General features: G+C 40.8%; 1 protein-coding gene across 10 annotated transcripts in view; it reads left to right on the top strand.

The window, feature by feature from the left end:
• sipa1l3 (signal-induced proliferation-associated 1 like 3) overlaps window positions 1–27,793 on the top strand; it is a 224,687-nt gene that overhangs the window by 23,269 nt on the left and 173,625 nt on the right. The window contains exon 1 of one of the 10 annotated variants that reach the window (XM_068018905.1): window positions 25,080–25,102. The exons of the other annotated variants lie outside the window; for them this stretch is intronic. The gene's annotated coding sequence lies outside the window, so the exon portion shown is untranslated. Of the gene's footprint in view, window positions 1–25,079; window positions 25,103–27,793 lie in introns of those variants that run through there. 10 annotated transcript variants of the gene reach the window in all.

Here is a 27,793-nt window from a genome sequence, read left to right on the forward strand (position 1 = left end):
ATATCCACCTTTAATGAGCACATTTTTAGACAGAACATTCAGAACAAGTTAACGGTGTCCTTTCATGAGGTGGTGTTTAGTGTAGAATTTCAAAAATTGCCTTTCTTGGCAAACAAGAGTTTCTGGCGCCTTAATGGCTGGTTGTTTACTGATGATATGTTTGATATTTCCAAAATGAAGCTTGTAACTGAGATAACTTGGAAGCCAACTGAGCACCTTGTTAAGGCTTTTGCAAGTATAAACCTACATTTAGGTTGGAAGAATTGGCACCTCATACAGCATTTAATGTGTACCTCTGTTCTCACAGCACCCAAGTATAAAGAGATCTGGTAGTAGTTTTTAAAAAATCACAACAAAATGGTATTCCTGACCGACTTCAGTTAATGAATTCCAGTTTATATAATTAATGAGCAGTGTTCTGAGATAGCTTACCCAATAAAAGGTTTAATCTGTGGAAAAAGATACTAAAATTAAAAAAGGCATCCTTTGCTTAAAATAACCTGTGTTTTTTATTCTGTAAGCAACATTTCTGTGGAATTGGAGTTTGAATGGTTTTATTTAATAGTTACATTGTCTTGAGTTTTAATTCCCATTAGGGGATGGGAGATCAGACTTGCTTTTGTCTTTTGTGAACAAATTTAAGTGTTCATTCAGATCTCCTCTTTCCCCCTCCTTTTCCCTCCAGCTTTATTTTTTTAAAAAAAGGATTACATTGGGGTATGCTTACTGTGTGGAAATGGAAATAAGCCCTGTTTCATTTCTGTACTATATTTTTCATTTAAACTGCAGTGGGTCAAGACTCTGGGATTTTTAAATTGAATCAGTGGCTGCAAGGATTTGCTTTGAGCTCTGCAAACCAAATTATGGATCCTCTGCTGGGGTATCTGTCAACTGATGGCTGAATTGTCTGAAGTCAGATCTGCAGGACTCCAGCCATTTGCAGAGCTGTACTGAGGACTAATCCTGTTATGCCTCAAAGGTATTAATTTGGTTTGGACAAGTTATAAATCTATCAGATAGCTCTATGATGATCCACTGTCAGTCTGATTTGGCTTGATTGGCAGATCACTCCTTGGAGACTTTTTGGATCAGAATAAATGTGACCAACTTAACCGTATGTTTAGTTTCAAATATTTAGCTCTACATCTCGGCAGTGAGACTGAATTCGAATGGGAATGAAGATGTACAGACCCGATCACTTAGATCATTCACACTTATCACAGAGAGCCACCTATATCTGCCAGATGACGTGAACCATTTTTCGTTGCCCGCGTCAAATCCAAAACCAGCCCTTATGACGTACTAAGCACGGCAACTATTTCAATAGTACTTCCCACTCTGTAAAGGCTCTGCTGATTTTTAGCCAAAATCGGGTATTGGAGCAGTTTCGATCACCTTGTGTGATGACCCTGATGATGCTCTGGGTGCAGCTACTAACAATTAGGAGAGGCGATTGCTAAATGCGATATCTTGTTTTTAAAAAATATGTTGGTTACTTGCCTTTTTGATTTTTGCCGTCCACTGAGTATAGTGAGCAAGTTGTATTAACACCAAGAGACCTGTCATACGCAGTAGGATCTGTGGCACCTTTTAATGTAGAAAGACAGCCCAAGGTGTATCACAGGCATAATCAGGAAAAAAATGGTCACTGAGCCAAAGGAGATGATCTTGGGAGGGGAGATATATGAAGACCAGACTTGGAGGAAGGTAGAGCGATCAGGGAGGGTGGTGGAAGACAGATGGATTTAGACATGAGAATGGTGGACCAGGAGCCAATGAATGCCAGGTGTGATGGATGAGAAAGATGTTTATTTAAGACACAATTCTAGGACTGAACAAAAGTGTAAACATTTGAGCACTTTGACATGTTGATTCTGTGGTCTTTTTTAAGTATTGGTGAGAATCAGGTAGTGCTATTATATCTGGCTTTGTAATATTTATACAGGAGGTGGATGTTAATCCTGAGAAATGCTGACCCATTCACTTCATGAGTAAGATTAACTCCGTTCATAAAGCATGTGTACATGCCAATGGAAGCTGCCATGAATATCAGTAGTTTGGGAAGAAGGCTAAATTGTAATATTCCATGGGTACCAAGAACCTGCCAATGTCTCACCTGAGTGGCCATTCTTTGTTCTTGTGGGTAGGCAGTTTGGTTATGGTAGATATTACAGCCGAGCCTGATCTTGACCTTGCATGACCATTTATGTGCACTTTCCAGTCAGGGGCACTACATAGCAATTTGGGGAACCCTGGCTTTTTTTATTCTCAAATACAACCACCTGCTTTAATCTTTCTAATACAAATGTTGTACTTGCACTTTTACGATGCAAGTACCCTGATGCATTAGTTACATTGGCACCATGCTCCTGATTATTCTGCATGCGTTTGCCTTATGCCTGGGGCTCCTGTAAGTCTATTTGAACGGTTCTCCACACTTGAGGATGTAGGTGAGTTGTGCAATACATGCTTCATAATTGTGGCTTCACTCCTGACATCTCCAAAAAGCCAGTTTTAAAGTCTGTTTCCTTTACTCAAAAAACAATTCAATAATTAGATACACAGGACTAAAATGCTCTCTCACTAACTAGTCATAAAATTCACACTTTAAAAAAAAATTAAATAAACTAAGAAATGTACTGCTACATGAAGCAAGGTTACTTTTCTCTCACCACATGGGAGTGGGTGGAGGAGGCTGAGGTAGCTGTCATCAATTGCAGGGGCTGATGCAGTACTGAGCAGCCTACCTAATTATGAAAATGTTAAATTATGACAACCTGTTTTCTAAAAAAAAAAAGCTTGTGCTTAATGGTACTTTGTTACTGCAGATAGTGGAAGGAACAGCAGAAGAAAATGATAGAAACAAAGCATTTGGAGATAGATGGAAAGGAAACAAAACCCAGTGTGAAACAATATAGGAACGAGTAAGAGCAATTTTTGAGACTAAAGCCCAACATCTTTTTTAAAGCAGATAGAAAGAGCTGCAAGAAGGTCAAAGGATTGTCTTTATATAGAGGGGCATTGAGTATAAAAGTATGGTGGTGATGAAACTTTATAGATGCTAGTTAGGTCACAGAAAGAAAAAGTAAGACTTGCATTTATACAGTGCCTTTCGCAACCTCTGCACATCCCAAAGCACTTTACAGCCAATTAAGTAGTTAAATATAGTCACTGTTGTACCGTAGGAAACTCAGCAGCCAATTTGTGCCCAGCAAGCTCCCACAAACAGCAATTTGATAATGGCCAGATAATCTGTGGTTGGATTGCTCTATTGGGTGCCCATTATAGAAAGGGTATTAGACGAAAAGTTGCAATGAAAGTTGACCAGGGATGAGAATATATAGTTGGGAGATACCAGGGCTGTATTCATGTGAGCAGAGAAGGTAAAGGGATTTATTCTAACAGTTAAAAATTAGGAAAAGGTTTGAAGCGATGAAGTTTTTTCTGTGGTTTGTGAATCTAATAAGGGACATAATCCTAAGATTACTACTTCAAGCATAAAGTGAAAGATCAGAAGAAATGTTTTCACCAATAGGGTTATTTAGAATATGGAATGCATTATCAATTGTGCTTATTGAAGTCAAATCAATCCTTGCACTTTAGGGGAAATTAGATTTTAAAAAAAATTGTAGAAAACGTTTAGGAGACACAGCAAAGCAGGGTACTAGATTAAGGTTTAGCATGGACTCGATGGGCTGAATGTCTCCTGTGCCATAATGAATCTATGACTCATGAGTCAATCATTGCTTTTCCAAAGCCATGATTTTATTGTAAAACAACCTTTGATGTAAGGACTCCTCGCGGCACATTACCTTCTATAGTCCTTGCCCCTATTGGGATGAGGCGCTGGTGTTTCAAAATCTTTATCTTAGCATCATTGAGAGGAAAAGACAGGTTTTTTGAGCACACAATTTAAACCAGTTTTGTCCACCTCACTGTTTTGTCTTTCAGAGAAACAGAAACAATGTAAAAACATACTGATTTTCTTACAACTTCACTTTCATCTTCTGATCTCCGGCATTTATAAAGTTAAGTGACACGCTTTTTTTCAGAAAAGAGAAGATTCAGAGGTGACCTGATAGAGGTCTTCAAAATTATGAATGGGTTGGACAGGACAGATGTGGAAAGAATGTTTCGACTTGTAGCAAAGCATATGGGATCTTGGTCTTCATAAATAGATTGAGTACAAAAGAAGGGAAGTTATGCTGAACCTTTATAAAGCTCTTGTTGGGCCCCAAATAGAATATTCCATCCAGTTCTGGTCACCACACTTTAGGCAGAATGTGAGGATCCTTGAGAGAGTGCTGATGAGATTTACCTGAATGATTCCAGTGATGAGGGATTTTAGCTACAAGGTTAGGTTGGAGAAGCTGGGGTTGTCTCCTTGAAGCAATGGAGATTGAGGGGAGATTTGAGTTTTGATTGAGGTGTACAAGATTCTGACAGATTTGGTTTTGTAGACAAAAAGCTATTCCCATTAGCTGATGTAAGGACTAGGGAACACGGACGTAGGGTTTTGGGAAAGAGATGCAGGAGGTATGTGAGGAAGAACCTTTTTATGCAGCGAGTGGTAATGACCTGGAACTTGCTGCCGAGAAGGATGTTGGAAGCAGAGACATTTAATGATTTCAAAAGGAAATTGGATGGGCGCTTGAGGGCTGTGTGGATAGAGCTGGGGAATGGGACTGATTGGATTTCTCTGCAGAGAGCCGGCATAGACCTGATTGGCCAAATGGCCTCCTTCTGTGCTGATATGCCATTATGACCTGTGATTCTATGTAGGCTAGCGCTGGGACAGACATGATGTGTCGATGACTGACTGCCTTCCGAACTGAAATTTCCAGAAGAGTATGTTCCAGCAGTCTGGTAGGAATGCCGAGGCCGGGGAGGAAAGGTTACGTTAAGAGGTCAGGGATGTGAGTACACAAACTATGCATTCCTCAAAATTACCTCTAGAAAAAGTTAAGAGTGCTTAGAGACTGAGGTGAAAAGTGCCCTCTTGAACTGCCAGAAGGTGCATGGTCTCTTTGGAGATGTACTTTAACCCGATGAAGATCTTGTGTTCTCCTCAGTTGGCAGTTTTTGCAGGTGAATTTAGAGCAGCAAGTGAATACAGCCATGCCATCATGTTGCTGTCTCCATTAAAATTGTCTTAAGACTTACCTGAGACTTGGCTGTTCTTGTCATGCCTCTGAAGGAGTGAAGAAGAAAATATTTGTGTTAATTTGTTGTTAGGAATGGATGAACCACACCCTTCCTTCTAGTTCCATCCAAATTACCTGAAAAGCGATGGTGCCAGAGTCGAGGCTTAGTGCGCTGTTGGTGGCCTTTTCCTTCAGTTAATGAAACTATCATAAATGGAGCAGCTTTGAGAAGAAACTGAATGCTCAGCACAACTTTCTAATGCGGCTTAATGCTGTAGAATAGTGGTTAGCTCCTGCCTACTGTGTTGTCACTAGATTTATTTAGCATGTTAGTATCAATACATTGAGTTGATACACTTTTTAATGTTGTGCTATACTTCTATTACCTCATACTGCTCTTGGTACTAGTAACAGACCTATAACCACCACTTTGCTTTACTCAGGGCTCACATTCTGAAATTCCCTTCCACCTTGGTGCTCCATTCTTCCTTGAAGGCTATTCTTTGAACCTTTCTCCTTGACCAAGCTTTTTGTCACCCCTCCTGATAACTCCTCCTTTCAGCATGGCACCAGCCTATATGGGGCAGGGTGGGGGGAATGAGGAGGAAGACTAGCATGAAGGTAGCTTTATTTATCAAGCAAACTGGGCCACTAAAACTTGAAACAAACGTCAGAAGAAACTTGCTGTCATTGCAATTTTGCTTCCTTTTTGAACACTGATGTATTAAATCACGCTGTTGGAGCTCTTTGTACAAATTCTGCATGCTACACAGAGCATGAGTCACTCAACTGTCACAACACCATAAAGCTCTGACATAATTGTCTTATTTACTAATGTCATTTTACAGAAAGCCATTAGTTTTCCAATTACACTCTCTCCTCAACCAATCAATGTGATTGCCTTCATTGTTGGCCATCTGGTCTGTTGAGAAACTTTGTGACTGGATTTTGAGTCTCAGAAATAATATTTCCCACCTGGTGCAATGATCCTCAATAAAATCTTGAATGCAGCCCCTCAGCTGCAGTTCTCTCCACATGTTCCTTATTTTGGGTGGCGTTGAAAGGAGGTTGTGTGGAAGATGAGGCAGAAATTGTAGGGTGCACTCCACCTTAATATTTCCTACTTACTAAATCAGGAGTGGCATTCTCATAGTCCCTGAGACAGTTAGCAGCTTTTCCCCTTTTCTCTTACCTGGGCATTAGTATGACAGATGGAGAAAAGCTGTATATATGGTCTCTCCCTTGCCTCCATAAAGGATTCAATTTTGGTGATGCAAATAATTTTTATGATAAAGGCTTGAAGGGGGAGAGTAAAAACACAGCTTTAAAAATGTACTATTTTGTAATTTTTATTTGTATCCAAATATTTAACCTCCAGCTAAAGAACTCTGCTGGGGGAAGGGGGGCTGAAACAATGCATTTGCCAGCTCAATCACTTTGTAAACATCTGCTTGATTCCATCATTTCCATGGAGCTGATTCTTTGGCCTGTGGTTGGAGGTTGCATGTGTAGAGACACAAACTGTCTCCTACAGATCTTGATCCCTTCAGGAATTTATCAATCTTTGCAAGAGTTTGGAAATGTATATTTATTGCACAGGTTGGCTTCTTCTGTTTGTTCCTTGGTAGCCATTAACTTCATTTCAGCTTTAGTCAGCACCCAGCCAGGTCAAAAAAAAGCTCCGCGTCAATATTGATGTTAAGATCTGAGACATTCCTGGTTGCTATGACTGCTTTTTATTCCTTCAACCCCTTCTAAGACAATTTTAATGCTTCCCTGAAAGATGAATCCTTACAAAATAGTTGATGCTACATTTTACATCATACCCCAGGCCATTGTCATATTAAATGATTGCAGAATTCAGCCCTGGTGACTATTACAATGCAAGCTAACTGGGATTCAGTTTTTTAAATGACTTTGAGACTACACGAACCTTCAGTTTAGGGTCTTTGAATTCTTGCTTTGAAGTCCAGCCACTTGAATATTTTAAGGGGTGGGCGAGCGTGGGTGGCTAGAGAAGACTAGCCATGAACTGAATTCTTTGACTAAAAGCAGCATACACTTGTTTCTCTGCAAGCAGTGTGCAGAATATTGATCTTTTAATCAGGGCCCTGCAAGTACTGGGTGAACAATTGCATCGTACTCGTGCAAATATTTGGCTATTGGAATGCTGTAATTTCAGGGCACCGAAAGTTGCTTCCAAAGAACAATGTAAATACTGAACTTGTATGAGTTATCACTAATGGAATGAGGAAGCAGTGTAATATCCTAATGCTGTACAGCATTCTCTGAGGTGAAATTTTTTTCAGCCTACAAATCTGTTCTGTTTTCTTCAAAAAAAAAATCATGAGTAGGTGAACCTTTGTGTGTGTGTGTGTGTTCAGACTTTATCTGAATTGTTGTATTTTCCTAAAGAGCGATGATTAATTGATGCTGCCACTCTATCCTTTGTTCCTGGCAGTCAGAGGCAGACTGGGGAGAGTTATTTTCTGCTTTAATGGATTGTAACTGGGGATGGTGATGATCAGTGTTATGCATCCGAGGGGCTGTTGAAGACCCCACTATCTGATGCTATACATGATCTCCACCATAAGCAGCAGGACCCATTCATGAGGTCAGTAGAATTATGTAAAAATCTGTTTCCTAGTGTACTTGAATAACAATTTTGAAGTATAAAACCAGGGAGCAGTGAAGGACTGAATAATGCTAGTGTGTGCAGATAACTCCCTTTAGAACATTCAGGATTCAGCGCAAAGCACATTTCTTTCGTGGCTTTTGGAAGTCAACTAGCAATGTCTGTATGAAAGACTTGTATTTAAATAGCACCTTTGCATATCAAATCCCTAAAATATGCCGCAACCAGTGAATTATTTACAATGTGGAGTGACTGATGTTTCATGGGCAAATGCTTCAGCCAAATTTACACACTCCATGAAAAAGCCATGAGACGAGTTAATCCATTTTTGGTGGTAGTTGAGCATGGAATTTTGGCCAGGTCAAAAGGAGCATTTCCTGTTCTTTGTAGAAAAGTGGTTTAACTTGGAACAGACGTAAGTAGACAAGGCCTTCTTTTAATATCTAAGCTGAAAGTACCGCATTGCAATGTTGGTCTAGATTAAGAGCCCTATTTCTGGATTAGAACCTGAACCCACAGCCTCTGACCAAGAAGTGAGAGGGCTGTCAACTGAAATGCAACGTGACAGTCTCAATTTTTTAACTCCTCCCTATTCTTGAGTTCAATGCCCCATCTTGTCTATTCTTGTTACCAAGGCGCAGATCAGATTTGCATTGCACACCTACAGTTTGAACTGTGTTGTTAAAGGATCTGATGTGATAAGGTTATTGAAGACTGCTTTTTAGTTCAGCTGATCCATGAGATCTTAAATGTTTTCTAATGAAGCAGAACTCTTAATTGAAGCATTGAATATTCAATTCTGCACTACACCTTTTTGGAAAAAAAAACTGATTCTACCACTTTATCATAGTGGCTATATGCTTATTGAAGCTGAGTAATCCTGTGAGAAGGAATATTTAATATATTGTAAAGCTTATACTGAAAATGAGCATGTTACAGCTTAGTGGGATTATCGCTATTTGTGAACAAATTACCATGACGAACATTAGTGAGTTTATCCATTTAGTAGATGAGTCTACCGACCAGGAAGATTAAAGGTTTGATCCCTGGTCTTTGAGTTATGTCATCTTGGGCAATATTTTTGGCTCGAGCATCTCAGCGGTAGAGAAAGGAAATGTGTCTGGCCAGTGTTATCACTGCAGCGCTCTTTGGTGGGAAAATGTGTGTGAGGGCATAACGTCAGGATAGGATAGGATCTGGCTCTGCTAGGATTGAGTAGCCTCTAACATTCACTGTCAAAGCCCATAAATCAATAATGACTATTTGGGAGTTACTGGGGGGGGGTTCCCAATTCTTGTGGAATGGTCAACAAGCAAGGGGCCAACACATTTATGATTTGAGGGAAGAAATTTGACAAAATTAAAGTGGATTAAGGAAACCGAACAACTCCCTAGTGCATTATTAAACTTTTAGATTTCCCCCTTCCAGCACAGTTACAAGAGTAATATGTAATTTTGATTTTTGATATTTCAGACCACTCTGAGGTGAACCCTAGCTCTTCGTGTCTTCAAAAATGATTTACCTCTGTATCAGAGCAAATAAAAATTCATTTGTGTGCCCAGAATAATGCACAGGGAGCTCTGAGATTATCTCAACTTCTAATTAGAAACGTACAAAATTTATAACACAGAAGGAGGCCATTCGATCCATCGTGTCTGAACCAGGTGAAAGAGCTATCCAGCTTAATCCCTCCTTATGGCACATCAGGCACGTATCCAATTATTTTTGAAATGTGATGAGGATTTCTGCCTCTAGCAGCCTTTCAGCTAGTGAGTTCCAGATCCCGAATACCCCCGGGTGAAAAAACATCTCCTTTAAATCCCCTTTAGTCCTTCTACCATTTGCTTTAAATCTGTGCCCCCGGTTATTGATCTCTTTCTCCTAAGGGAACTTGATTCTTCCTATCCACACTATCTGGGCCCCTCATTATTTTATACGCCCCAATTAAATAGTCCCTCAACCTCCTCTGCTCCAAAGAAAACAATCCCAGCCTATTCAATCTTACCTGATAGCTAAAATTCCCCATTCCTGGCAACATCCTCGTAAATCTTCTCTGTACCCTCTCCAGTGTGATCACATCTTTCCTGTAATGTGTGACCAGAATTTTGGCCTAACTAATTTTTATCCTGTTCTAGCATAACCTCCCTTCTCATATTTTGAAGATTGCAGAATAACATGACACTGGACTTTGTTTTTGGCTTCAACTGCCAAACAAATTTCTCTAACGATAGAGCAAATAAATAATTGCAACATAATGGAAATCAAATTCCTTTATAATTTTTTTTAAAAACAGTATATACCATTGTAACAATCGCCATGCAAGCACAGTATGTGTTGTATAATTGAGCATATGACGGTAGGTGGAACATTTTGACTAGCTGACCTCTGTGTACTTAATGAAGACACGCCCTGTATTGTTTCTGTACTTGAAAGGTTGAAATGTACTTTTTCAAAAAAGTTGGGAACTGCAGTGTGAGGTACAACTTTGTTGCAAGAACATTCTCAGTTAAGAATGAAAGGCTGGTAGGGAGCCAGTTGGAATGAGAGATAGTACACGGGTAAGATAATTACTGGCGCACTGACTTGCATTTGGACATGGGCATAAATACTTGAATGTCTGTGTCGTTTTTAGTGTACAGTTGAAATAGCTTCGCATGTTGTAAACTAAAATGTGATATGAGTGTGATAGTGAGGCAGGTTATGCCAAGACTCTTAGATAATGCCGATTGTGACACAGATTAGTTATGTACTGCTTCGCCTTCCATTATGATTCTGAAACTGCTGTCACCTGATGCGAGGGTGTGGACTGGAACATTTCAGTCAGACTGCAGTGATATCTTTATTTTATTCCAGAAATGTAAAAAGTTATTTCATTTTTTAAAAAAGTCTGCGTGCCATCTGTAACTAGACTTTCATCTTTTTTGGCCATCTGAAGGATATTTATTGGTATATTTAAGATTCTCTAACCAGTCTCTGGCACTCTTGTTTTCCTGATGTGCCATGTTCCCTTCCTGCTCAAGAGGTCACACCCCATTTAACCAAGTCCAAATCACTTTGGTGCAGATTGGAAAACCTGAGGCTTGGAGACCTGCAAGTGTGCACTGAAGTTACTGTTGACGTTTAACTAGCTAAAACAGCACAGATTACCAGCAAATGGGACTTTTAAACACTCTGCTGTTTGTCCAGCCAGGATCATTTATACCAGTTAGGGCACTGATCTGCAGAATTATCTGTGAGAAGAGCCATAGTCTCCAGTGACAGATCAACTCCTCCAGGTTCCAGAAGTGAGCCAGACAGTTAGTCACTCATGAACTGTCATAGAACTGCTGGAAATATAAGATTACCGAATCTAATGCCGAGGGTTCTTGACTTTCATTGTCAGGTATGTTATCTTGGATGCACCATAACTCCAGAGACTCTGTATTACCTCATCCTAACTGCTTCCCCAAGGAGGAAACTGCCATATGGTATCACGTATGCTTAAAGGCTTTAGGTAATGTTTTTATGTCACCTTTGTATCAAGCTAAGCAGTCATGAGACTGGTGACATATCTGTATGGAAAGGCAGCTAGATCCCCCGCTATACAGAAAAAAAACTGATGTGGTGAGAATCTGTTCTGCTCCTTCCTCTTTCTAACCCCAAACAGATTAATGGAGTGGTTATGAAGTTGGAGTGAACTGTTTCCTGTGGGTAAGCTGAGGTTTGTGATGTGCACTGTTCTGGTCTCGTTAACCTTCAAGTTCCACAGCACACACAGCAGGATGAGTACCTTGCATTGTGTAACACCCTCCCGCCTACCTCCGCTAAGGTCTGCTACCTTGACAGAGACCAGGAACCTGTATATCTCAGCTACTCACAAAACCATCAGGGAAAGACATTCTCATTTTAAGGTGTTTTGTTTCATGTTGATTTCAGCATTTTTTTTTTAAACAAAATTTTTTTAATGCAACATTTAATATAATACTGTGAGAAAACACTCTTTCTTTAGCTTACACCTGCAGTATTGAAGTCAAGAACAGTCACATTCAGTGTCTGTCCTCTACACTTTTAATCACTTTCCAACTTTGCAAGGGATTTGGAGTTATATTGAGGTCAGAGGGATGCCAGGAATTCTTGTGGAATGAGAATTTACTTTCTCTGTCACCTAGAAGATATTTATTTTCAATGTTCCTGATTTTTGATTTGTTTTTGTGGCTGATCTTTTAATTCCCACAGTAACAAATTAATAGAATGTTTTTTAGAAGGGAAAGTAGGTAAGAAGGTCCAGTTACGCGATTGGGACCTTGGATGAAGGTATCATGTGGAGACCTCCATGCAGTATTATCCACGGGCTTATTTACTGCATTGGTACTTGAAGAAAAATTGCTGTTATGCCGAATGTTTTTATGTTCCTTTAAATTGCCACCTCAAGTGCTCCTTCTATTACCACCACCACCATCTGTAACAGACCCTGTAACAACAAGTACTTATGGTATAATACCATTCAGTAGGTTCTCTCCAGGCACAGTCCAATAATGGTAAGCGAAAACCTATAATTATACTACTAGAAACCTCTCCGTTCCATAGTGTGAAAATTTGACACGCCTACCATTGTGCTTTACTGAAATGTTGCTGACAACACTGCCTTCGCCTAAGCAATATGCTGTATAGTTTGGTGTGCAGTGACAGCTTTTTAATTTTTTTTTGTTCCTGTTCTTCTCTTCCTGAAGCTAGCCAACTTTGCAAGGAGATGTTTGACAGAATAACTCGATATGGTTTCCCTTATAGGGTTCCATTGGTGCTTGCTGCCCTCTGGTACCTTGCCTAAGTAGCCAGACTTCACTTATGAGCACAGGCAATGAGCATCAGCAGCCTGCTCCACCATATCATTGCAGCCAAACCTAATTCTGCCATCATTTAATCAATGCCTACAAACTTGCCAGCATGGTCTATGGATAGTGATCAGCAAGCACTCTGGCTGAGCTGTCTACCTCTTCCGTTTACTGGCTGAGATCAGCAAAATTGGCACAGAACAAGCTCTCAAGCTAGGATCTACAAATCTCCTTGCACACTATTTGCATCTATCCACTGCTGTATTGGAGGAGCTGGAAAAGGACTTAACTTGATACAGTTCTTTGTGCAGTTTTCAAACTCCTGTGAAACCTGCTTCTCTTCCAATCGGGATTAAATATATTTGAGAGATTCTGTGAGCATGCTCTTGAAATGTGCACTAGGCAGTATGTTGCACTCGATTGTGGAGGGATTTACTCTAAAAGAAAGCTTGTATTATATAATGTTTAATGATTAAGTGAAGCAGTGCCTCCTATTGCCATTTGTTCAGCATTAGTTTCCAAGTACCTCACTTCAGTGTGGGGAGGGGAAGGTCAAGGAGGAGAGCAAAATCTGCTTTGTGGCTTCTAGGTTCATTTGATGGTTGCACCTCGTGACTGACGTGCCACTAAGCTGATGCCAATGCCACACTTAAGCCAAGTGATGAGAGCAGCTTGGGGCAATTGTCTTCCCCCTTGTGGGGTGCTGCCTGGACTCTGGATGAAACTGGGAATATAGCTGAATGAAGGACTTGTGCATGTAAGTTTAATAACCAAAGTCGTAGTCCAACGCGTTTTTCAGGATTATTTCAAAGCGGTGAACTTTCTGCAGGCCACACAGTTGGTTGCTTTTACTCTTGTTACCAGGTCAGTATGCAGTATTGGTGGACCGGAAATAGAAAGGGCTTGGAGGTCTTACGATGTCACAGCTTCCGGTCTTTTCGTGCCCAAACGTACTGCCTTGTCTGCCTCTGCAGCTTTATTTGCAACATTTTAAAGATTAAAAAGGAGACAAACATGGCTGCCCTATCATGTGACGTCTCACAGTTCCTTTTCCAAATATGGCAGTAGTCTTGTGTTGATTAGACACATCCTGGTTTGTTGTTGTAAGACATTCATCCTGAGGGGCGGGGAGGGGGGTGGGTGGGTGGTTAGGATAATCTTTGTTTCAGAAGAAACCAATTCAATTCAAGAATGTCTCTTGATGGTTTCAGGATAGGTGTAATTGATACCTGTTAATCTGGAATGTATCCTTTTGTCCTATCGAGACAGCGAGGTACTGTTTGAATATACAGTTCAGGTCATCTGACCTTCAGTGGCCACCTTTGCAGCACATTGTCCACTTTTTAAAGGAAATGTCAATTTCCAAGCATCTACATTGAGTAAATTTCATATCTTTAAAGTTAAGAATATGATGGTCTTTACTGGGCACGAAGGTGGTAGAAGTGGAGACGATGATTTCAAAAGGAAATTGGATGGGCACTTGGAGGAAATATTCTTGCTGGTCTATGGGGATCGAGCAGGGCAGTGGGATGGATTGAATTGCTCTGTGGAAAGCCAGCATGGAAATGGGATGAATGGTTCCCTTCTATGCCTTAAATGGCTTTATGACACTCTATAGCCGGAATTTTATGCCATCCCAGCGCGCTGGATGGTGGCGGGGGTGGGAGTGTGTGGCATAAAATGGAGCAGGAGGCCTTCCCAACCCGCTCCCGCCCCGCTTTACGTAAGTGGGGGGGGCGGAAAATGGGCCGCCCATCCCAGGCTAATCAAGGCCCTTAAGTTGCCAATTAATGGCCATTTAAGGGCCTTCACGCACCTCCACGGGGATTTAACCCGTGGCAAGCGGGCGTCCTGGAGCTGGGAAAGGCCGTCCAGTGAAAGCTGTCGGCCTCTCCGTGCCCTGGGGAGGGGGCCCTGACAATCGGGCAGAGGGTGCCTGATTGAGGGCCACCCCCGCTTTCTCCAACCACCCCCAGGACCCCAGACGTCCCCCCGCCCCACCGACCACCCTTGCCTTGCTGGGGCACGACCGATTACCCCCGACGAGGCAACCCAAACCTACCTGCAGTTCCTGGAAGTTCCGCTTGGGAACATTTGAAGCCTGGGGGCCTGTAAAATATGGGACTGATCCCCAGGCTAGGTGGAAGCAGGTTTGCCACTGAACTTTACCTTGGTGGTCAGCTCCCGTCTGCCTGACGTAAAATCCAGCCCTATGTCTAACATCATTCCCTGATGCTGTTGAACCTTATGTCTATCTTAATCAGCAAAGTATTACAAAGAACAGTACAGCACAGGAACAGGCCATTCGGCCCTCCAAGCCTGCGCCGATCTTGATGCCTGCCTAAACTAAAACCTTCTGCACTTCCCATCCTATTGGTCATCAACTCCCTTTTATTATGAGCACAACGCTTTTCAGCTTTCAAAAATACTTCTTGTTAGTTTGAGCTGTTGCAGCAACACAATTGAACTTTAAGAGAACCTCATTAGCAGCAAGAGCAGACTCATCTGGACCTCCTCCAATAACTAGCTTGCCTGGTGAGCAGCATATGTTTCCCAGTTTTTTAAAATTTATTCTTTCATGGGATGTGGGTGTTGCTGGCAAGGTCAGCATTTATTCCCCATCCCAAATTGCCCTTGAGAAGATGGTGACTCTCTGCTGCCTTGAACTGCTGAAATCTGTGTGGTGAAGGTACTCCCACAGAGTTGTTAGAGAGGGAGTTCCAGGATTTTGACTCGTTGATGGAGTGACTATGCATTTCCAAGTTAGGATGGTGTGTGACTTGGAGGCTGTGACATTCCCATGCACCTGTTGCTCTTGTCCTTCTAGGTGGTAGACGGCGTGGCTTTGGGAGGTGCTGCCGAAGCCTTGGCGAGTTGCTGTCGAAGCCTTGCTAAGTTGCTGCAGTGCATCTTGTAGATGCTGCCACTGTATGCCAGTGGTGGGGGGTAATAAATATTTACGGTAGTGAATGGGCTGCTTTTTCCCTGAATGGTGTCGCGCTTCTTAAGTGTTGTTGGAACTGCACTCATCCAGGCAATTGGAGAGTATTCCATCACACTCCTGACTTGTGCCTTGTAGATAGTGGAAAGGCTTTGGGAAATCAGTCACTTGCCACAGAATTCCCTGCCTCTGACCTGCTCTTGTAGCCAGAATATTTATGTGGCTGGTCCAGTTAAGTTGTTCGTCAGTGGTGTCCCCCAGGATGTTGATGTTGGAGGATTCGCTGATGGTAATGCCCTTGAATGTCCAAAGGATGTGGTTAGATTTTCTTTTGTAAGAGATGGTCATTCCCTGGCACTTGTGTGGCAGGAATGTTAGTTGCCACTTTATCGGCCCAAGTCTGAATGTTGTCCAGATCTTGCTGCATGTGGGCATGGATTGTTTCATTATCTGGGAAGGTGCAAATGGGACTGAACACTGTGCTGAACTGAAGTATGTGTCTTCAATGATCTCTGTCCCCCCTCTGCTTAGTAATTCAAAAGGTGGCGTTTAGTTTTATCTGACTGTAAACAGAACTCAAATGCACTAATTGATTTTTGTTTCTCTAGTCATTTGTTTTTTGTTTTGTGCTTTGAATTATGCAGTTGGGCTTGAAATTAAAGCTACAGCAGTGCTCAAGTTATAGCTGATAAAATTTTAATGTACTTTGTGATTTGTGAGAGTTTGTTGGGGTCTTTCTGCATCCGGCATCTAAATAGCTTGAGCATTTATCATTCTTCTATACATGAAGATAGTCAGAATTAAACAAGTCCTGTGTCCATGGTATAAAACCGGTTAATGTACAGGCTGGCAGTGATTTTTGACTCTTGCCAATGCATAAGCTATTTTGTTTATTTTAAATAAGTTATGGTAATCATCATCTGTATCAGCACCTCAAGACTGAGTATTTTGAGGTGATGTTGCTTCTGTGGGAACTGACTCTGTAAAAACAGGGATTACATTCTACCACATACAAGATTCGATTTTATGGAACCCAGATTTTGCCTATTCGGGTAATTGCTGGTAATACCCAGTTTTCGCACTATATGTGCGTCATGCTGCTGAAGGTCTGTTCAGTCAAGCAGTTTCAATTTAGCATATTCAAATTGTTTATTTAAAATAGACATGTTTTTAGTTACTTTTTAAGAGGTGGGTGTGAGAAGAGGTAGGAAGAGAGATATGATGGACAATGGTGGAAGCAAAGCTTGGATACTTGGTCATATGAATTGTGAAATCTGTTGTTGAGTATTTTATGAAGGTTTATCTGAGGAGAACCTGAATAGATGGAATGCCGGGGATAATTTCCTGGTTATAGCTTGCAGGATTGCACATCCGAATTCCTGTGTATGCGGGATATAATTTTCTGACTCTGTTTTTATGTCATGTCATGGGGTGTCATCTTGAAGGTGTAAAGTCAGAAAATGTCTCATGTAAAACATTGAAACCAGCTTGATGCATTCTAATTGATAGGTTGAATATAGTGTCATTTGGAGACTATCTGTGACTTGTATTGCAATGGCCAACTGAGGTTGACATCTCAGTGTAGTACTCAAGGAGTGCTGCTTTGTTGGAAGTGCAGTTATTGCAGATCAGAGTATAAGCTGAGAAAGAAACTGAAAATGCTGGAAAGACTCAGCAGGTTTTGCAGCATCTGTGGAGAGAGAAACGGAGTAAACATTTACGGGTCAATGACCCTTCATCAGAACTCATAAGGGTAAGCTGAGATCCTGATGGTTTCGGGTCATATTAAAGACCCTATGGCACTATTGAGAGAAGAACAAGGTGTTCTCCCAATAAGCTGAACAACCCTATTCTTCCTACACTATCAAAAATGGATTAACTGGTCAATGTGTGAAAATAAGCTGCCTTGTTTGTCTTTATAACAATAGTGATTGCACTTAAACATAATTCCTAGTTTGTGAAGTGTTTTTTCAGACTTCCTGAGGTACTGTGTAAATGCAATTTTTTTTTCTCCAATCAATCTGTTTACCCAGACTATTGATGATTAATTTCTGATGGTTATCTAAAACTGAAATGGTACTTTTAGTTGGCAAACTAAATGGGATGTCCAGGTTCCACGAGCTATGTATTGAATACTTACCACTTTGTCCCTCTAGAGCTGAATACTGACATCCTCAAACTGCCTGATTTAGCCATTTTCCATAGTTTTGCATAACTGTGTCCAACCTGTTTTGTGAGGTCTCTGTTTTTGAACAGATCTGTTGTGCGACACAGCGTCCTTAACTGACTGTGGGGAAAAGTTGAAGAACTTCATTTGAAGAACTGTATAATTGGTGCATTCATTTTTTTTCAGTTTATATTGAACATTTTTCTTAGCTTTAGTGATTTTACTACTTGGCAGAAGTATGGTGTATAACCATTAGTATTAATTCTGCAGCTATACAGAGAAAGGGTTAGAGCACTGTCTGTATGGGAGATTTTAACCTCATTTCCTAATGGACCTTTTTTAATGTTTCCTCAGTTTTTGCTGCTGAGACTTTCCAGACTCTCTGTGGACACTCATAAGTTTGAACCTGCATGATAACAGCACACCAAAGGCATAGCCACATATAGTTGTCTAATAGCTTATCTACATAAGACAGCAAGTGATTATTGAAAGAAAGCTGTTGCAGGTGACTTGCATGGGGCTGTTTGAAGTGACAAGACCACCCATAACCAAAGAATATGATACATATCCTGAAATGGAGTTTTGTTTTAGTGGAAATGAAATGTTCACATTAAGCCCCTTCACAAGCCTATTATCATACTTTGAGCTGCTGTAGTTGTAATTGATTTCTGCTCCAGAACGCCCGCCTTGCTTTCAGTTGGCAAACTAAATTCGCAGAGCAGATTCCATAACTCGTGTATTGGATATTTGTCATTCTGTCCTTCTGCAGCTGAATACTGGCATCCTCAAACTGCCTGATTTTTTTTTTCCCAACACCCAACCCCCCCCCTCCCAAAAAAGCCCTGTCCTGCATTCCCATACATTATTGTTGCAGTAGTCACTCTGAAGACAGATGTGTGACCTGCTCTCTGATCAATGCTAATAATGCCACTGAAGGGTCCACAAGTGGTTGGGTTTGAATGTCTCGCCCTTGGAGTTTCCTTTCTCTAGAGAGTTCTTGCATTTTCACTGTGTGTTGAAATGAACACTCATCATAACATCTTTTACTCAAACCTGCTCTTTCCCAGGATCCCAAAACTCTGTACTCCTTACTTCCCTCAGCTTTCAATTCCTCTGACCTGTTTGGAGCTATCTGACCACCAATTCATGACTCATCCTCTGTGTTCTCTCCCACTCTTTTTGAACTAAGGTGGTAGAGTAGAGGTCTTGGCTCCTTCATCTAGTGATCTCAATTTAAAAATTAATGGCCCCCATGATGAGCTACATGAGAGATCACCAGTACATTATGTGGAAAACTGGGGAAGGGGTCAGAATCTAACCCAAGTCTTAACAAGATCACTGTTGAGCTGAAATACTGAATAAACTATAGCTGCTGTGCAAACAATTCAAACTGATTTGTGTTCTGTAATTCATTTGTTTCATTTGAACCAAAGAGCAGTCTGGATGTGTCTCTGCAGTCAGGAAACTATTCCGCAATTCTGGAGATTGATGTGGCCATGAAACGGGCTACAGTACTTGCACAATTTTGCTGAGTGCACTTACTGGAAAATGTCCTATTACTGTATATGTATGTTATGTTTCACAGCTTTGGGGCAGCTGTTGGTTGATCCCTCCTTGTAGCTGTGTGGCTGAGATTAGAAACTCTATCTGGGAGATTGAACCTGTGCCTGCAAGACATCTTGAACTTTACTTCTGAAAAGTCATAAAACTGAAAATATTTTATTAATGGTCCAAGGAAATGGAACAAACTAAAGATCAGTAGTAAGTATCACATGCACAGTTCATGAGGACAAAGCTGGACACTTTTTTTTCTCTGAGCATAATTTAACAAGGTTTATTTTGGTATAAAACATTGAGTTCCCAATCTCAACCACACTGCTATGGGAAGGCATTTAGTACACTTCTAACAGAAAAATAACATTTCTATGACAGTTAATTCTGTTACAGGAGTATGGAATTGTGCAGCATTTTTCATAATAGGCTTTACATGATTGGCAACCAGAAAACGTACCTGGTTTTTGAAGTCCAGAGTCGACTACATACACTTAATGTATGATTACTGAGGAATGAAATGTGGTTTAACAGTATGACAAATCCCTTACTAATGGCAAACCTTTGGGAACTGTGCATTTATTAAATGATGTTCAAGGAGAAAAGTCTGGCATGTGTCCCAGTGGTGTATTAGTGCAGGACATTCACTTCAGTTTAATCAAAGACTACAGTTAGTGTTTTAATGCATAAAAAGTAATGGTAGTTCGTTAGTTGTGAGTCTGCATCAGAATTGGATTTAGCTGCAATGTTGAGTAGGGACGAGTTTTTTTTTTAATGAAAGGGTCAGTGATGCCCCAATCCCTCCTGTGGATTTTTGCCAGTGGTTCGGGATGATTATAGGGAATGAGGAAATATAATTGTCACTGTATGTATCACCAGTATTTTCACCAGGGTCTTGGTAAAGTGTATTAGTGGGTGTGTGAAATTATTGTAACTACTGCACCTGAACTCTGTTTGCTTTTTAAAAAAAAAATTGTGGTATGATTCAAAATTGGATTATGCTGATGCTGTTAACGACCACTGGATGTCCCAAAGGGCTTTACAGCCAATGAAGTACTTTGTGAAGTGTAGTCACTGTTGTTAATGTAGGAAACATTGCAGCCAATTGTGCACAGCAAGATCTCTCAAACAGCAACGTGATGATGACCAGATAATCTGTTTTTTCTGATGTTAGTTGAGGGATAAATATTAGCTAGGAGACCGTCTTTGCTTTTCTTTTGAATAATGCCATGGGATCTTTTATGTCCACCTGAGAGGGTGATGTCTGATCTGACAGACGGCACCTCTGACAGTGCAGCACTCTCCGTACTGCAGTGGAGTGCCAGCCTAGATTTTTGTGCTCAAGTCCTGGAATGGGTCTTGAACCCACAACCTCTGAATCATAGGAGAATGCGCTACCAACCAGGTGTCGTGCTACTGGTTACAGGCCTTGTAGTGGTTGTGGTGGGTACAATTTTATTCATTAAAGGCATAATATACAATTAAGTATTAAAGTGTATTACCTTGTGTGAAATTTCCTACAATCTATTATTGCAATACATTTAATAAGCTTGGTGACGCAGTGGTAACATGAATCACTGATGCTGCAGTGTGGGCGATACAGTACGGAGGATGAATGATTGCAAACAATTGGTTAATGCGTGAAGCATTGAGTGACCTGCAGATGAGTGGCTCACAAACCTGAATATTGAGTGGGTTGAGTAGGTCACACATTTTCCCATGTTCTTTTCTTGTTACAAATGCTGCTTGAGATGGTTTTCATCGGTAATTAGCAGATCTTGTATTAATTAGAGTGCTGTAATTCCTGTAGTGGAATGTCAAAATATTATAACTGCATGTATGGTGCTCTTAAGTTGTTTGAATGCATGTATATTATTGGTATTGAAATGTCCCTTTGGTATTCAAAACATTTATGAGTTTATCATAACTCTAGACTTTGAATTAAGGAATCATCTCCCTCCCACATTAGACCAAGTAAGATTACAACCCACAAGGATGAATTGCAATATCCCTGACAAAAAGATGCAGTATTAAAATGATTGCTACTGGCAATCCATTAGTATGGGGGCAATGTAATAATGTAGGTTGCTCGCTGATATGCAATGCCAAATGGGATGTAAGCAGTCATTGGGGAAATTGAGATGCAGGATTCTGCTCAAGGTAGGATTTAATTATAAGCAGCATTCTAACTCAATTTGATACACACGATATACCTGATTGGACGTAGGTACCTGGCAAGTATTGGGTAGAGGTGTATTTGGCACTGGGGAGGCGGGGGGTAGTAGAAAGAGAGAAGGATTGTGGGATTTAGTAGCATACAAGATAGAGCTCCTGGAGTTCCAAGTGACTTCCATGGATTTGGAATGACTTATTGATTCTTAAGCAGTCCTGAGGTCTGGGACAATTGCGGAAGTAAGTATCTGAGTCTGGCAACACGGAGGTGGGTGTATAAAAGACAGACCGGGACAGAGCGCATTCAAGATCACTCCTGAAAGATGGATGTCTATCCTGAGTACTCTGCATTGCTGCATCAAGTATACGGGCAGACATTGCCTGCTTCTGCAAGGAAAAACGATGCCTGGTATCTCACTAAATGAGTGTTCAACATAGTGACGAGAAAGTTTTTTAAAATAAATTAGTTTTCTCATTGAACATGGTTCTCAAAAATGCACATTTTTTGTTGTTTTGATAGTAAAATAAATTTCTAATACCTTTAACTTTTTGAAATGTTCTCACTGGCCCCCTATGTAGGACAAAAATTATAATGTGGCCCCTCACGTGAACAGGTTGGACACCCCTGTCCTAGAGTCAACTTGCCCCTCTAATTTTTATTTGGAGTGCACAAGAGATTTAAGCGTGCAGCCCCTTCAAATTCTTTTACGAGGCTGCGCAGGCGCAGTAACTTAACGGCCCAACTTGTGTGCGCCCTGCATGGAAACTTTCGGGTTGCTGTGCAGTCATGCAGTTTCCAGGGAATGTTACCTGGAGTTTCCAGGAATTGAGATCAATCGTAGTCACTGCTGTGAGCAACCCAGGAGAAAAATCATAGGGCCACTTCTTTAAACATTTTGTTTCAGTTATAAATGTATTGAAAAGGAGACTTTAAAAAAAAAAGGTTGTTTGAGTGAGACAGTTGGAGATGGGAGGTCATGTGATGAAACCTCCAAGAAAATGTCCAGTCTGAAAAGATAACTTTAGGTGGCCTCATGTAAAGGCCTGCTACCTGACCTGACCCGATCCGAACCGAACCCGATGGGACCCGACGACATGGGTCATGTTGGGTTGCTCTTCCGGGTCCGGCATTCGGGCTCGGGTTGGGTTGGGCTGGATCGGACACGCTCTATCACCACCTCAGGTAAGTGACTCTAATGTGAATTTACTTTTTGGACTTTTTAAAGGTGGTTTTGTTACAGTTACTTTAAGCTTGTGCAGGTAAGGAACAAAGTGAAAAATGGAAGGTAAGTTAACTGGTTGGGTCGGGAGTGGGAAAAAATGGAAAGATTCGGGCCGGGTCAGGCTCGGGGTTGGATGGGGTTCTGTCAGGCTTGGGTTGGGTCTCATTTGCAGACCCGAGCAGGCCTTTAGCCTCATGGCTAATGTCAAAGAAGGTGACCTGCAGGAGTTAGATTGAGAAGTAAGAATATGCAGGAACATTAAAAGAAAAGAAAGACAGACTTGTATTTGTATAATGCCTTTCAACCTCAACTTCCGAAAGTACTCTGCAGTCAATAGAGTACTTTTTGAAGTGTAGTAAAAAAAAAGTAAATGTAATTTTTTTTAAAAATGGTAATACTTACCTGAAACCAATAGACATCCCAAGTTGGTCCCTGTAGTACCACCTGGGTTGGCAGTGGACATGTTTCAAAGGTGGACACACATTAATGAGAATTATAGGATTCAATTAGAGGTATGTAAAATCAATATCAAAGCAGAAAAGCAACACATTTAGTTTGCCGTTACATATGCCTGTGACAGTAAAATGTTAAAGTAATTCTTACACAAGAGGAAGTTTGACCAGATACAGGGCATTAATAGAAATGAATTGTCAGCTACACAAAGCATTGAACATTAAAGATTAAAGTAGTACGTCAGACTGTTTTTGTTGATGGTGCTGCTGTGTTGTGAAATGATGCAGGTTTTTACACTGGTCACAAAATGCTGCGTTTTGACCTGCTGTGCAGTTGGAAATTGAAAATCTTAGTTTGTTAAAGTTCAGTTGCAGTCAGGAATTGAAATTTGATTCAGTGTACTTTGAAATAAAGGGTAGAAATGGTTCCTGTTTTCCTTTTGCAGTTGGAATTTGACTGGTGTTTTTGCATGTTTCATAGGTTGGGCTGTTAATTGTATATCAATTGTGTTTAATTATATGCAGGTGGAGGTCATTAATTGGGGTTTCACGTGACTAGACTAATACCTGGAATGGGCGGGCTGACTTATGAGGAAAGATTGGACAAGCTAGGCTTGTATCTGCTGGAATTTAGAAGAGTAAGAGGTGACTCAATTGAAACATACAAGATCCTGAGGGATCTTGACAGGGTGGATGTGGAAAGGATGTTTCCCCTTGCGGGAGAATCTAGAACTAGGGGTCACTGTTTTAAAAATAAGGGGTCGCCCATTTAAGACAGATGAGGAGAAATTTTTTCTCTCGGGATTGTGAGTCTTTGGAATTCTGTTCCTCAAAAGGTGGTGGAAGCAGTCTTTGAATATTTTTAAGGCAGAGGTATATAGATTCTTGATGAGCAAGGCGGTGGAAGGTTATTGGGGGTAGGTGGAAATGTGGAGTAATCAGTTCAGCCATGACCTTATTGAATGGCGGAGCAGGCTCGGAGGGCCGAATGGCGTACTCTTCCTAATTCGTATGTATGTAGAAGATATAATCGGACACTAACTGAAACTGAGGTGTGGTTGAGTTGGAAGGTGTATGCTTGTAATGTTTCAATTTGTAAATAAATGTAAGACTGTGTAAAGCTTGGCTCCACTATCATCCTTCACCAACTGAATTTCTAGAGTAGGTCAGAGCTGCTCCCTCAGTGGTTCTTTTAGCTGATGTGCGCATAATTTATGTGGATTTTGTTGCTAGGTCACCTCTTTCAGTATTCTGTTGTGGTGGTGAAAGAACTTTGCTCTCTGTAATTGTGTAATCATTCGCTTCTGAGCCCAGAATGAAGATAAACTTTCTGTTCAGATTTCGGCAGCTTGGAATTTGGGAGGGCCGGTGGAACAGCTGGGTAGTGTCCATATCATTTTCCCTGCACACCTCCAACATCCCTTTTGGGGTGATTACTATCAGTGTGTTCACGAGTAAATCTTGTTTGCTTTCTTGCAGGACAGTATGGGAGTGTGGGGAAAGAAAAAAGACTATTTAAAATGACTGAATTAAAGAAACACATTGTAAAATATTTATTTTAACCTGTGGAAACTATTTTTGACAGTTGGGAAGTGTTGGGGTACAACAAAAATGCATAATTCTTGAAGGTCATGTGTCCTATGTTTAGATACAGTAGTAATTGTCCAGTGGAATCTCTAATAAAGGAAAAACTACACTGCTTTCTTCCTACTGCATAAATCCAAGGTACGAATGATTTGGGAAAAGTAGTTCGGGTGTTTGGATCCATTATGCCCCATGGACAGAGTTCCCAAGTTTTACTGAGCTGCTGAATGGAGGACATGCTGAATGTTTATCCCTGGGAATTCAATACTAGACCTTAGAGGCTCGAGGGTAGACCACCCAAAAAGGACAGTGCTCACTGTGGGAAGCCCAAGAAAGAGGAGGAACTGAGAATGCATTGATTTATAAATAGCTTCTTTTGGATGGTCGCACCTAGCAACAGCTGATCCAAGGAAAGCTTGAAGGTAAGTACATTTACAAGGCACCTGTTTCAAGAATCCAGTACAGCTTTACTTTAATCTGTTGGGCTAATTATTCTACCCATGTGTCTGTATGAAGTAGATTTGAATGTGATTTGACACAAAACCATTTGGAGACAAGTCAGTGGCCGACTGTTGGCTCTCTGCATGGGGGATATTTATCTTGTGGGAGCCCTGTGCAAAGGTTTTTTTTTATGGCCCCTACATTTTACTGGGCAACTAGTATTAATTACTACCTACTTAATCTGGTGTCAAATCCACACGCATACAATCTGGAAGGTGCATGTTTGCACTAGGTTACTGGACGCAAAGTCAGAGATATTAGAGTGCAGTCCGTAACCGCAGCAAAATATTTTGCACTTTGGACTTGCTTGACTATGGCTTGAGGGGCGTGGTTTCCAGTCAGTTTGTTCTGAATATCCTTGCTCAGATAATGGTCTAAGACAGCAGATGGATCAGCCCATACTTTTAGGCATGATGCCTAAACAAACAATTCTTTTTAAACTGGTGAAAATGCTTACCAATATTGTTTCAATCCTGATTGATTTTTTTGTTTCATTTACCAGTTTTCATTTTCTTCCATCTCTCATAATGGCTTCATCTGCAGCCATTAATTCCTCATTGTTTATTGTTCCGTGGGTCCCATTTGATCCACGAGTTGCTCCCAAGTAGCTAGTTCTCATGCTGGAATATGGATGTTGTGCTGCTGTTGAACTGTTGAGGCTTCAGGATAGAGTCCTCAGCTGCTACCTGTCTACATGCAGTAGTAATGGAGGTAATTGGATAGCAATCAGGATTGGGAACCTTAGCTAGTTTTTCTGCTTTCTGCGATTTGTACTCTAGGTTCTTGGCCCAGTCGTAATGCTCCTACCACACCCTGATTTGAGTTCAATTAGCGCAACAAATATTATGGATTTAATGTACTATCTGCCTGGGATGTGGTTCAGCTACTCATCGGCTTTATGAGAGAATCCATTGGCAGGCTCCCAATTTTAAGTTTTTAATTTGTTAATTTCCTTTGTTCCCTTAAGGAGATTCACCCATTCCAAATCTGCATTCTTTACAGACGATACAGTTGCATTGTACTAACTGAACAAAGATTTTAATAAAATATTCAATATCCCTCTCCCATACGAAAAGTAATCTAGTCAATACTTTGGGAATTGGAGCTGGAACAAAGCTTAAAACATGAAAGGATTTTTTAAATAGCTTGAAATTTATTTTGGAGGGAATTGAAAGGAAGCTGTGTGTTTTTATGCTTTTTTTCCCATCTGGTATATACAATGGAAAGACAAAATTCTTCATGAAGCTGTGCTGTGTGATTATATATCATTGCAGTCTATGCTTTAAAGAAAGAATTGGTATGCTGTGGGAGTGGGAAGTGCATTTGACCTGTTAGTGGATGAATTAATGCTTTGATTAAACAGAGCGCATCGACCTTTGTGACTGCACCTTTTATGTTAGCCTCTGGCCTTCCTCTAGTTCATCAGAACTGCACAATGTTTCAACTTAATTATTGTCTAAATGAATCGCAAAATGAGTAAGAGAGTTTTTTCACAGTATGAATTCAGAACCTATTTCTTCCTTTTACAATTACAACAAATGCAGCCATGTATTTCTGTTTGAATTAACTGATCATTCCAATTGGAAATTTTTATAGAAAATTCTTATTTGTCTATTCCCCTCAAAAATGATGCAAGCTGCTGGAGCACTATTACATGGGGCTGTGTCATTGTGTGATGAAGATTTGATTGCCCCTGCAGTACTAAGTTCCCAATTTTAGTTGTGGGGAGATATGAAAGGGTAAGTTGAGGGGTGGGATGAGTTATCCATACTGTTTCCGCACAGCACCATAGGATGCCCAAACCTTCCAGCAAAAAACATATCTTTTTTTTAATATCCAACCTCAAAATCAGTACCCCTATAATTAATGCAGTCTATAGGTCCCCAGATTGAACCTGTGACCTTGCCCTTGCCAGCAAATTATGGACTGTTTTGAGCTGTTGGCTTGTGCACTGAGTTGGATTGAGACTACCTCAAACTTATCTCATTGAGGACCTTTATGACTAGTGACCAGAAGGGAATTTGTTCCAGTTTAGATTAAGTTCAACCAGCTGAATGATGCATCATTGTCTATCTGTGTAGTAGCATGGGTTTTAACTGACTAGGTATTAGAATAAGTTGAAGGAAAATACTGCAGATGCTGGAAATCTGAAATAAAAACAAGAAATGCTGGAAATACTCAGCAGGTCTGGCAGCATCTGTGGAGAGAGAAGCGGAGTCAACGCTTCAGGTCAGTGACCCTTCATCAAAACAGTTGGAATAAGTAAGTTGCCTGCTGTGTTGCTTAGACTACAAACCCTTATTCCTATTGAGTAGCAATTACTATAGTGCTGGCTGGATTACATAATCTGGGCGTAATCCTGATTCAAGCATGCAGTTTTATTCTGCAGCTCTTGTTCGCTCCAATTATTTAGAAATCCTGATCGAAATGAATCCTGGTCATGCATAGCCAGGGTTTGTCAAGCCTTGATTTTTGTGATGCCTCTTTTTTTTTAGAAAGTCTAATTTGTACTTGTAGTAAAGTACAACATACAACAGTGACTGCACTTCAAAAAGTAGAAAATTGGCTATAAAGGGCTTTGGGATGTCTTGAAGTCATGCAATGCACTAGTT

Source organism: Heterodontus francisci, chromosome 40 (assembly GCF_036365525.1).
Source record: "Heterodontus francisci isolate sHetFra1 chromosome 40, sHetFra1.hap1, whole genome shotgun sequence".
NCBI lineage: Eukaryota > Metazoa > Chordata > Chondrichthyes > Heterodontiformes > Heterodontidae > Heterodontus > Heterodontus francisci.